This window comes from Pelophylax lessonae (genome assembly GCF_965119305.1).
Source record: "Pelophylax lessonae genome assembly, chromosome: 11".
NCBI lineage: Eukaryota > Metazoa > Chordata > Amphibia > Anura > Ranidae > Pelophylax > Pelophylax lessonae.
This window is the reverse complement of record NC_138778.1, coordinates 137,062,161-137,075,655: the sequence shown is the minus strand read 5'-3', so window position 1 is coordinate 137,075,655 and position 13,495 is coordinate 137,062,161.

Below are 13,495 nucleotides of genomic sequence, written 5' to 3'. Positions count from 1 at the left end.
ATCTCTGATCTTCAGACTCTCTTTCACCAGATGCACGAGCGAAACAGGGCTCGCAAAGGGACTTGTCCTCCGGGACATGCGCCCCACAACCCCAACAGGCTCTCTGGGCCGTATGGCTACTGTGGCGGTGTCTGGAGGAGGAATTTGAGCGTCTCCTTTCATGCCTGCTCCCTGATGGAGACTCATGGCGTCTTGACCTTGAAGATGATTCTCTTCGTGGCCTGACAGGGTCTCTTTCTTGACCAGAGCTGGAGGAGCTGGGAGAAAGAGAAATCCAGGGAGACACAGGATTTAGCCATGAATCATGAGCCAGCATCCCTCCCTTCATATCCCTCTAAAAATGTACCAGCACTCACCTGTTGTGAGAGGGCTGGCCACAAGAGGGCGGTGAAGCAGGATCCATGTTTCAGGCAAAACCACAAACTGACAAGGAAGTAGAGCATACAGCGGATCACTACAAGGAAATAAGGAACATTCAGGTGTATCCTAATATGCATCCAACCGCTCTCCCCCCCCCCCCCTGCACACCGCCAAAAGGTATGCAGCGTCCGGTCCCCACATACCTGGTATTCACACGGACAAGGTACCGGGAAGACGTCGCCATGCCCACAGTGCATTCGCAATTGCCCTGGAGCTGACAGCCTTTTAAATTTTTGCGCCAGGATGACGTCAGTGACGGCCGGACGCAAGTACGCATGCGCGGACCAGGCCTCGCTTCGGATCGCGGCGAAGTGCGCAGGCAGCGAGCGGAGCTCCATTACCACACAGTGCATGCGTCCGCCGGACTGAGCGGAGGGGAGCAGGAAGGAGATGGATGGAATGCACGGAGCGTTCCAGCCGCCATTGGGCCACCAGGGATAGCAAAGAAAGGTAGTTTGAGACAAACAAACATCACAAAAACACTGCCATGGAGAAGACAATCTTCAGACCCTGTCAGGATATCCGTCGGCCATCCGAAGCACCGCACAGTTATCAGCCAAAGGGGATTTTTGAAATGTCACTCACCCGCCCATGGCTGGGCCCTGGACATAGACACCGACTTTTCATTCTGAGGTAAGCCGACCAAATTCCAACAGGAAATAATCCAAATAGTTGGTCCTTGGAGGAGGACAAAAAAGGAACACTGGCTGTGCCTGCAAGCTGAAATTTATAGAGGGGGGTCCTATACCATTGGAGAGGAGGCGGGGTTAACCCACACGTAGGCTGCCATGGAGACTGCCAGGAAAACCTGTATTTTGACTCAAACACCCATGAAATGAATTTGATTTTCTGCTTGTCATATTTTAAGTTCAGGGTCATCATTACCTCCTCATAAGTTTCTATATGATTAATTATAGAAGACGATCCTTTCTTAGTAAACAGACCCACAGTTTCTTTTAAAAATGTTATCGCCTTTATGCTGTCATATACAGGTTTTTGAGTTCTCTCGTTCCTATGAGAGTTTTTATGAAGTGAGATAGGATTTACTTTAGGAAGAGAACGTTCCTTATAATTAAATTCTTCTTCCTCTGATAGGACACTGAAATTACTTTCAATATCTGACATCTGTTTTTTTATAGGCCGTTTAAAAGTATTAGGTTCAACAGACCATTCACCTGGGTATGTTTGTATTAGCCAAACATACCCAGGTGAATGGTCTGTTGAACCTAACAGTTTCTGTGTTATTTTCCCCCTCCCATACAGAAGGTTTAACCTTTACACTGCTGGCATGTTTTCCCTGCAAAGACTTTAGATAGGCCGAACCATCTAATTGCTGTTGAAGTGTTTTATTAGTAAACTGCAATCTTTCACATTCTGTTTCTAGAGCACATCTTTCTCTGTCACATTGTAACAATTCATGATATTTTTGATCCAGATCCCTTTTAAGAGAAGCAAGTATTTCTCTGTTCTGGTTATCTTTATCAAGATAGGCTGATATTTGAGCTGACAACCAACAAACTTTTCAGATTGAAACAAACTTTCAGATTGAATTTCAATCTCGCGAACTGTTTGTTGTAAGGCTGATCATGTTGATAATTTACATTTCATTTCATGTTTATAGCAATCCAATTGTTCTGTTAATTCAACAATTGTATAAAGAAATTCTGGCCATGATCTAAATATCAGTAAATCTTTATCTTTCTTTGTTTTAGCTTCAACAATTTGACAGAGAAAACCAGCAACCCAGGACTTTTCAGACCAAATATCATTTACATATCCTGCAATTCTAGTTTTCATTTCAGTTACCCAATGATTGAGCTCATCTTTAATAGCCAATCTATCTTATACATAAGACATCATTTTAAATTTGACCATTCCTCCGGGCTGTTTGACACAGACCCAGAGCCGGGTATGTGCAATAATTTGACCAGATTGATCAAGAATACATTTGGCCATGTTCAATATTGTATCCAACAATAGCAATAATCAATCAATGAAAATGGCAGCAAAATATATATTTTACACAATTATATCCCTTATTACACTAGGCACTATCTTGCGCTTGGGCCTCCAATTATGTTAGAATATTTATACTGCTCTGATAAACAATGTCTATTTATGCAAATAAGCAAGGATCTGTAATTAAGGAGATTCTCAACTTATTTCCATAAATCAACAAAATCTCAAGATCGTTTTAGTGGCGCTAACCTAAAGATAAGAGGAATACAATTTTGCGCAAAAATATATATGTATTAAATAAAATCAGTGCAGAATAATGTCAAAAAGGTAACTGGTAATAAATACAAAATGCAGAACAAAATTCAATAATATATATTGCACATGTAATGTGAGAAATGCAATCAAAGGATTTTATTACAGAATATCAAGGTAACCAAAACCCATAACTTCTGGAATGTGATTAACAGCTTTCCATGAGCTCACAAAAGATGGAAACAAAATCTAACAGATTTGACACGTGACCTCTCTCAGCCAGCAGATGTTCACAACTCAATGTTTAAAAAAAATGCATGGACAAAAATTGTTACACCATGCAAAATACACTTCTATTATGTCAATTTATTATAAGAATACATCACAACTGCCCCATTTACTATGGGCTAAAATCATCCTAAAAATTTATTTTAAGAATACATCACAACTGCCCCATTTACTATGGGCTAAAATCAGTCTAAAATTCCCAAGATAAAAAAATTAGACCAGTCATACTGCAGTTAGAATGATTCAAATTCAAATCTTGATGCTATAAGGATAAAAATGGTTCAATCAGATGTACTGTATATGGCAAGCAAATTGCCTAAAGAAAATATAGTAATGTATACTTTACCAAAGAATATATATGTCTGAAGCTGAGGAGGCTAGCCAAACGTGACATCTCAAACAACAAATGTCTCTCATTAGTGTCAGAACCTATCCCAGCATCCTACTACCTTCCAGATCTTTTAAGTTCTCTCCCGTATCTCACTTACACTGAACATTTATCCTATGGAAATGTGGGCATGGATTTTGTTTTCCACATGAAAATACATCAAATATGGGCTCATTCTCTAAACGGCTCTAACTTTGCCATATCAGTAGGTGGCAATATTTGACTGTATAAAAGTATGGGAGATTGAATATTAATTCAACTATTTTCTCAAAGATAACCTTCTGATCTTAGCCTTGGAGAAAAACTTGAATCTTATGGATGTTTACCCCCCATGTCACATTCTGTCAAGAATAGTGACTACCTTGTAGGATTTATATTGCCAGTTCAATTAATATTCTTTATAAGTGAAGCACTTAAAAAAAAAAAATGGAATTAGTACTTAGCTCTTCACAAGAAAAAAAAAAAAAAACAATGGTATACATATACCCTTATTCTATATTCTATATTTAAAGCTTACACCTACTATATCAATGATAATACACATATAATTCAAGGAGTACCCCCCCCCCCCCAATATATAATGAATATCGGTTGAATATTATAAAAGTTATATATATATATATATATATATAACGTTCCTAGAACTTATGTCATTGTATTATATGAAGCATATACATAGGCCTTCTTAATTGAATAATATTATTGTTGCTAATATAATTACTGCAAATAATAATACTGTTTCCTCAAGCATATTTTAAATGAGCCTAAAAAAAATGAAACATTCTGATCTCTTGTTCATTGTTAAAATTCAAGAATGACATCGCTCTCATTATAACCCAGCTTGGCACCATGACTAGCCCTTATCCTGGCATATAGTCTGGGGCCCCTTTAATTTATTAGCTTGAGAAAGTCTTTGCTGATACTTTAAGACTTTCTGTAAGAAACCTTACCCAAGGACAATGAACTTACATTCACCTCATGCCAAAATGGCTGCCAGGCTGCCCAATAGAACAATATGTATAAAATAATATGTATGAGCCTTATATGATTCCTTTTAGCCCCCAATAGTTCTGACAGTGGCGACTCCGTCCAACGCATTTCCCCCTGTTACAGGTGTCTGGGAATGGAGTGCAGCGCGCGCCGTCACTGACATTGCTTTTAAAAAGGTAAGGAAGGGAACTTCCGGTGAAATGCAGAGGAACCCCAGGGTCCACAAAAAAAAAAATACTTTTGCCCGATCAATTTTGTTCTCTCACCTTTTCTCACCAGATAAAATATCACAAAAAGCTTGTACCTAGCATTTATGATTCAAAATAAACCAAAGTAATCATAACAAAATATATTTCTCGATAAGTTCTTTAAAAGGTCAATCCTGCTAAAAAAATTTTTTTTTCATTTTAAATTAAACATTTTTTTTCTTAATTAAAAAATATGAATGAAAACAATTAAAATATAACAAAGTTTTATAAATCTATTAAAAATACATATCCAAAAAACCTCCTATCAATCCAAAAAACCTCCTATCAATACTTACCATCATTTTCCTTTTCTGATGGAGTCCATGGCAGCACACATATGGGTAGCTCTGCCTCCTCTCCTACCCTATAGGACCCCACTCCCATACATTTTTGCTCCATGCCAGGAGCCGCGTTCCATGATTAAACTACTCCAGCAGAAGGGAGGGAACTTCTGCTGCCATGTCCATCAGGAAAGGAAAATTACGGTAAGTATTGATTGGAAATTTTTTGTGTTCCTGACAGACTCCATGGCAGCACACATATGGGAAATAAAAGTCATACACACCCAGGTGGGCAACTTCTGGTCAAACAGAAAAAGGTTTCATTTGCACCGTCAACAGACAAAACTTTTAAACCAAAATTAACCGAGGATAAAGAAGCCGGTTCAACACAATAATGTGACATGAAGGTATTAATCGAGGACCATGAGGCCGCTCTGCAAATTACATCAGGTGCGACATGAAGGGAAGCTGCCCACGACGTAGAGATCCCTCTGGTGGAATGAGCCGTCACCACCTCAGGAGGAGCCAGTCCCTTGGCTCTATATGCTCACTGGATGGTCTGAACTATGCAACTTGCTATAGATCTTGAAGATGCACGTTTGCCTTTGTTTTTCCCGTAGAAGAGAACGAATAGGTGGTCCGATTGGCGAAAGGGAGCTGTGGTTCTCAGGTACAATTGTAGGGTTTCACCCACATCCAATGGATGGGCACTCAGGTCACTCTGAGATCTGAAAGTAAGTAAAACAATTTCCTGGTTACCCTGAAAAACTGACTTTACCTTTGGATTGGAACCCAGCATTGGAACCAAAACTACCCGATCAGGGAAGAATGTTAGGAACGGTTCTTTACATCCCAAGGCACTGATTTCAGAAACACATTTAGCTGACGTAATAGACACCAGAAAAGCCATCTTCATAGAAGGGTTTTTTAAGGAAGAACGGATCTTCATGCTCCAAAATCGTTGAAGAAAGAAAATCCAGAACTATCAGGGGGTCCCATTTGGGGAACCTAGGCTTCCTAGGAGGTCTCAGCCTAGTAGCACCTCTGAAAAACTGGCGAACCAGAGGATGTTTTGTCCATTGTCCATGCAGTCCCTGTGAAGGAAGAGATGGCTGAGACTTGGACTCGGATAAAACCCAGCATATTATGAGTTTTTGGATCAATAATGGAGCCAGACACATTAGCCATGTAATCCTTGAATTTGGACCAAATTCTCTCATAAATTTTGTTGGTGCCTGGTCTTCTAGCACTCATCATCGTGGGAATTGCTTTGCTTGGGCAACCAAGAGCCTTCAGTCTTTCTCTCTCGAGAACCAGACCATGAGATGTAGTTGTGCTGGGCAGGGGTGCAGCACAGGACCTTGAGACAGAAAGTCTGGCCTGAACGGCAGAGGAACAGGGTCCCAAGAGCTCAATTGAAGCAACAGAGGAAACCATGGTCTCCTCGGCCAGAACAGAAGGATCGCTATGATCTCTACTCTCTCTCTCCTGAGTCTCTGCAGGAATTTGAATATGACTGGTATTGGGGGAAAAGCATATGCTTTGTGGAAATTCCAGTGATCCGTCAGAGCATCCACTGCGTAAGCCTGGGAATAATGCCATCTCGTGTAAAACTTCTTCGGTTTGGCATTGTTTGGTGAGGCAAACAGATCTACCTCCGGGAGAAACCCCAGAGAGGTGACCCACCTGAAGGTCTCTGGATGAAGGGACCAATCATTGTCCTTGAAAGGAAATCCGCCTGGAAGTTTTGGGCTCCAGGAAGGTAGGCAACTGACAGGTCGACCAGAATCCATTGGGCCCATGACATAATTGGTTTTACTTCTCTCAGAAGGGAGGAACTGCGGGTGCCCCCTTTTTTTTTATATATATGCAACAGCCATCATATTGTCTAGCCTTAGGAGAACCGAGGCTCCGGCCACCAGGTGACGAAAGGCTCGGAGGGCGCAGACTGCTGCCTGAAGCTCCAGGACTTTTGAGACCACCCTGAGAGTAGGGAAATCCCATCTGCCCTGGGCCACCTCCGACAAGCAGTGCGTGCCCCAACCCAACCTGCTGGCGTTCAATGTCACGACCCAAGGAACAATCAAGTGGCAATTCAGAAGATTTTCCCGTTGGAGCCACCAAGTCAGGCTCTCCCTCATGGAGGACGTTATCCGGATAGGAGCGTCTGGGCTCCCGGGACTCCACTGTTGTAGAAATCCTGTCTGAAAAGGCCTCATCCTCCACTGTACCCACTTCACCATGGGAGCTGTGGAGACCATAGTTCAGATTATTCTCAGGCACTGAGAAGCCCGGAGATAAGAGGCTGACAACGCTGGACATATCCTGCTGCGAATCACTGGAATCTTCTCCAATGGTAGGGAGATGGTGCCTCTGGAGGTGTCAAAGAGGGCCCCCAGGAAGACCAAGGATTTTGTGTGTTCTAAATGGCTCTTTTCCATGTTCAAGAACCATCCGAACACCTGAAGGGTGGAGATCACCTGAGACCGGTGTCGCAGAATCTGATCCTGGTGTTGCAAAAGAAGCAGATCGTCCAGGTAGTGATAAAGCTGAATCTCTTTTGATCTGATCAGGGCTCCCACAGCCAGTAAGATCTTTGAAAAGATTTGAGGTGATGTGGTAAGCCCGAAAGGGAGACAAGTAAATTGAAGATGCACTTGACCCACCGCAAAGCGAAGAAACTTTTGCAGCTCTTTTGCTATTGGGACGTGAAAATAGGCATCTTTCAAATCTATGGACACCATCCAATCCTTTGGCTGCACCACCTGACGAATGGTAAAAAGTGTCTCCATCCTGAACCTCTCTTTTCTTATAAGACCTCTTTTTCTTAAAAGACTAACCTAAAATCTTAAAGGAATTTAGGTGAGTCAAATCTATGACTGGCCTACAGGCGCTGCTTTTCTTCAATACCATGAAGAGAGGGGAGAAAAGACCTTGAAACCTTTCTTCGACTGGAACAGGGACGGCTGCACCCTGGACAATCAGGGAATCTACATATAACAGAAGGATTAACTTCTTCTCTTCCGATCGTTGTAGGGACGAAACAAAGAACATGGGGTCTGTCGAAGGACCAAATGTGACCGTGCGAAACGGTTTTGATGGTCCAATGATCTTTGCGCACGTCTGGGCAGCCTCAATCAAACAGAAGTAAGCAAGCGCCTACCCGCACTGGGACAGGCCTGATATCAAAAAGACTTTGTAGCCTTTCGGCTACCAGAAGATGTCCCCTTGGTGAACTTTTAACCCATAGACTGAGTCCGTTTCCAGTTCTTTCTGTACTCACGACCAGGCCTGTAAAAACGCGTCTCTCTAGATCGGTCCAAACTCTGTCTGCGCAGAGACTTCTACGGTCTAGCAGACGGCGATCCTGGGGAAGGAACACCGACTTGCCACCAGTGGCACGGTAATAGCACTGTCCAACTTGTTGCCAAAAAGGGACGAACCCTCAAAGGGAATTTTGCACCAAGCATGATTGGAGGCAGGGTCAGCCAACCAAGGGCGCAACCATAGAGCGTGTTTGGCCTTGACAGAGGACAGCATGACCCACGCCACCAGGCGGATGATATCGATGGAAGCCTCCCCCAAAAAGGCCGTCGCCAGCCTTAATTCTTGAACAGCCGAGCCTCTAGCCACTTCCTCAGAGACACTCTGCAGTGTGGCCTCCACATTATCCACCCAGGCCTCCATAGCCTTGGACGTGGCTGCTAGAGCCAAGGCTGGCTTACAGGCCATGCCTGCTGACAAATAGATCTTCTTAAGATCTGTATCAATCTGTCTGTCCAGACTGTCCTTGAAGGAAACCGAATCTTCCAACGGCAAGGTGACGAATTTTACTAACCTCATTAAGGCCGCAACCACTATAGCGGCAGAATCAAGATGCTTTACCTTCTCACTCTTGAAGGAATACATCCTCGAGACTTTGGACGACAGGGAGTTCTTCCTCTCAACTCCTTCCCATTCGACCGTAATAGTTTCTCCCAGCTCACCCAGAAGAGGGAAGTGAGCATGTTCTTTTTTGAGGTGTTTAAAGTACTTCCTCTGTTTTGCTGGAGATTCCACTGGATCTTCCCATTTTAGTGCCTCTTTTAATACCTTGACTAGCGGTGGGGCCATGACAAACTCAAATCCTTTGCTCTGGTCCTCCAGGTAATCTTCACTTTCCGAGGAATCCTCAGAGTAGTGCTGGTACTTCCCAACCGAGTCGCTAATTTCTCCATTGGGAGGGGACCTGGATCATAAGACGTGACCAGACATCCGGCATGGATCCCAATCCCAGAGGGATTCCTGAACAATCCGCCTACCAGGGACTCCACTGGCTGGTCTGTGCCCTGTTTCTCCTTTAGCGCCCGAGAATAGCAGGCATCACATAAAGACCTGTCCTCAGGGACACGGGCCAAGCAGCCCCAGCAAGAGTTTCCTGCGGAAAGGTCAGAATAGTGGGAAGGCCAGAGCTTAACTGAGCCTGGATTATCCTCATGGCACCTGGACCTATGGCGCCGAGACCTAGAAGATGAATGATGGTGAACTGAAGGTGACCGATTCTTTGATCCAGAGACAGGACGTTGATCAGACCTAAATGGGCTGAAAGGAAAGACAGGGGAAAGAAAACTCAGGCTACAGCAGACCAGCCGGCAGACAGGCAACGGTTAAATGACTAACTTACCTGTTGCACAGGGACTGGCCACCTGGGGGCGGTGAAGAAGCCATTGCAGTCAGATCAATAGCTTGTAATAGGAAGAGAGTAAGAAACCTAATTCTACCTTCCTCCTCTTCTCTATTGCCCCCCCCTTCCACATCAAGGACTGGCCCACCACAGGACTTACCCAACACAGGCAGAGACACAGCGTGGGGAAGCCGCCGCAAAGGCCGCAAACATCCCGGGAATAACAGCTCTGACAGCTTTTTAAATTTCCCGGGAGCCGCAAAACCAACCCCCCATGACGCCATCGCTCCTTAGAGGACCGGAATATGGCGCGCGAACCGCTGCGGGAGCCAAGCCTCACCTTGGGCACCCAATCGGAAGCCAGGAGATGCGGGGGAGGAGCCGAGAGCGGGGTTCTGGAGCCAGCTGCCATAGAAACACCAGGAAGCAACAAAAGCAATACAAAAAAAGATATCAGTGAATGACAATAATTATATACATTACCACCAGGAAGGCAGCGGGACCTGGAACGCTCCCCAACAGGAGTCCGGCGTGCGCATAAGGGCCTCCTGCTAGTAGCAGGGACACCTCTCATTCAGGATTTATGGCATCTTCCAAGCATCATTCATTATTGCCCGGGTCCACCCAGTTAATACTGAGATTGCTGGACTGACTTAGAAGTCTTACCCTATAGGAATGCTTTCTGTTCAAGCAACCTGGGGGCGTGTGGCTTGTTTAGTGATGGTGCCTCTTCTCTTGTAGGAGGAGGACAAAAAAAGGCCACGGCTGGCATGGAGCAAAAATTTATGGGAGTGGGGTCCTATAGGGAAGGAGAGGAGGCGGAGCTACCCATACGTGTGCTGCCATGGAGTCTGTCAGGAAACAATTCTTTTTCATTTTAAAAAAAAAAAATTAAAAATTGTACTTATTCTATACATATATATTTTTATATGTAAAATTGTGAAATATAATAAATATATCTCACAGTGAAAAAATAAACAGTTAAAACAAACTAAATGGTGGACAATCAATTATTCTGGAAATAACTATATGTATGGTTTCCTTGCATTTTAATGGGTAAATTCTATACAAATAATTTTTTCTCCCAAAAGCTTTCCCATCTAAAATGTATACATGTAAAACATCTAACACAAGACCAAACATAATAATTTTTAACATAATTATTATTGATATGGGCATTTATATCCCACTCTACACGAAGGCCCTGGGGCCTATAACTTTTTAAGTCAAAAATCCATTGAGTTTCCCTTCTTGAAATACTATGGTGTTCTTTTATGAAGCAGTGAGAAAGCATCGCTGCACAGATCGCCAGCATTCTCTGAGTACTCTTCAACTCAGAGTGCTGGCTCATGACCCTGTGTAGATCACTTCTCTTCAGGAGAAGAGAAGCCATCTCTAAACGTCCAAAACGCTCACTTGTGAATGCAAGTCTGTAGGGAGAAATTCCGAGATTACAGTCTTGTTAAAACAAAACGAAAGTAAAACATCAAGCAGCACACTTCCTTATAAAATAAAAGAAATAAAAAATAAAGTTCACCAATCACAAATATACCCCCCCCCCCTTTACTGAAAAGCCTATCGTTCATATTTTACACTATAATAATACATGTGCTTTTTTTCTTATGACAAACAGTGTGTGAAATGGTTGATCCTGCATCTGTCAACCAGCTATACACCGTTGCTAAAAATTAAAATTAACTTTTATTATAAATAAATAATTAATTTAAAATTATATAAATAAAAATACTGAAAAAAAAAGAAAAAAAAAGTGAAATGAGATTCCCCTCTATAATAAAATTGATCTGTCCATGGGTTCGAACCATATGTTTGGGTGTGAAAAAAATAAAAAAATAAATTAAAAAAATTCATAAATGTGATTAATATATTTTCCAAAAAAATCATTTTTTTAACTCTTTTTTTTTTTTACTATAAAGAAATTATAATATATTTCTTAAATATATATGCACTGTCAATCAAACCCACCGAATAATAGAAACATGGTACAATCCTGTAAAAGTTAAGTGAAAACAAAATACAGTAAAACCTTGGATTGCGAGCATAATTCGTTCTGGAAACATGCTTGTAATCCAAAGCACTCTTATATCAAAGCAAATTTCCCCATAAGAAATAATGGAAACTCAGATGATTCGTTCCACAAGTCCTTCAGTTTATAGTCTATATACAAAGATTATAGCAATGTGATAGGTTGTGTAACCATAAAATGTCCATCCACAATATGCAGCCTTCCCAAGGGGATTAGAAGCAAAATCTAGCAGAGCTACAGAATATAAGAAAGATGAGAGGAGCATCTAAGTGTAGCAATATGGTTACATTTAATGAAGGTTCAACATTTAGCAACTCACATGGTTGATGATTAAAATAGGCACATCTAAGTATGCAGGCATCCGGGGTAAAGCTGTCCACATAGACCGTCTCCTGAACCACCGACTCTTACCACTGTCAGTCTGCAATCGTGACCGGGAAGAATAGCCTGCAGTAGAGTGATCTGAATGTGAGGCTTTGAATCACTCGTGTAATGCAGCGGGGAAGGGATGATGAAGATGGCTGTGCAGAGGATGGTCTATGTGGACAGCTTTACCCCGGATGCCTGCATTCTTAGATGTGCCTGTTTTAATCATCAACCATGTAAATTGCTAAATATTGAACCTTCATTAACCACTTTACCGCTGAGTACTTGAATAGTACTGCGGCAAAGTGGCACGATCCCGTCTGACGACGTAGACCTACGTCGCCAGACTCCTCCCCTGTAGGCGGCGCTCGCACGCCGCCGGAGGCGCGCTCCCGCTGTTTTCATTCACAGCGGGAGTCGGGCCAGGGGAGGAGCAGCGGCGATCGCCGCTGCTCTGCCCCGATCGTCGGGGATCTAGTGTGGAGATCCGCCCGCCTGTGTAAACAAAAACGGGCGGATCTCCTCAGTGACAGGGAGTGACAGATCGGAGTGTTCAGCATAGCTGGACATCCGATCTGTCCCTGTCTCACACAGTCACCTCCCCCCCCACACGTTCAGTAAGCACCAGGCATACATTAACCCCTCCCTCTCCAATAAAATTAACCCCTTCCCTGCCAGTGTCATTTTTACAGTAACAGTGCATATTTATAGCACTGATTACTGCAGTAATGTCACTGGTACCCCCAAAAGTGTCAAAAATGTCAGTCAAGGGTCCGATCTGTCCGCCGCAATGTCGCAGTCCCGCAAAAAAAATCGCAGATCGCCGCCATTACTCGTTAAAAAAAAAACACCAAAAATGACATAAATCTTTCCCTTTGTTAGTAAACGCAATAACTTTTGCGCAAACCAATCAAAATACGCTTATTGCGATTTTTTTTACCAAACATAGGTAGCAGAAAACAAATTGGCCAAAAATTAAAAAAAAAATTGGTTTTTACATCTTTTTTGGGGGGAATTTCATATAAATTTTTTTTTAAAATATTGTTATTTTTTCAAAATAAACGCTATTTTTTTGTTTATAGCGCAAAAAGTAAAAATCGCACAGGTGATCAAATATCACCAAAAGAAAGCTCTGTTTGTGGGAAAAAAAGGACGTCAATTTCGTTTGGGTACAGCGTCGCACGTCCGCGCAATTGTCAGTTAAAGTCGCACATCGCCGAATCGCAAAAAGTGGCCCAGACGTAAGACAGCAAAATGCTCTAGTGGTAAAGTGGTTAAATGTAACCATATTGCTACACTTAGAGGCGCCTCTCCTCTTTTTTATACATGACCCTACTTGTATATCAAGACATCTCTTGTATATCAAGGCAAAATGTATTTAAAAAATGTGCTTGTCTTGCAAAGCGCTCTCAAACCAAGTTAAGGGCCATACACACTATCAGATTATCTGAAGACTTTTTCCTTCAGATTTACCTTTTCTATGTAGTGCAAGGGCCTGCCGGATTGCATACAAATTGAAAGTGTTTAGGTTTGACCTCATATTATATGGTTTTGGTAAGTCTACAGACAAAAGTCTTCAGATAATCTGATAGTGTG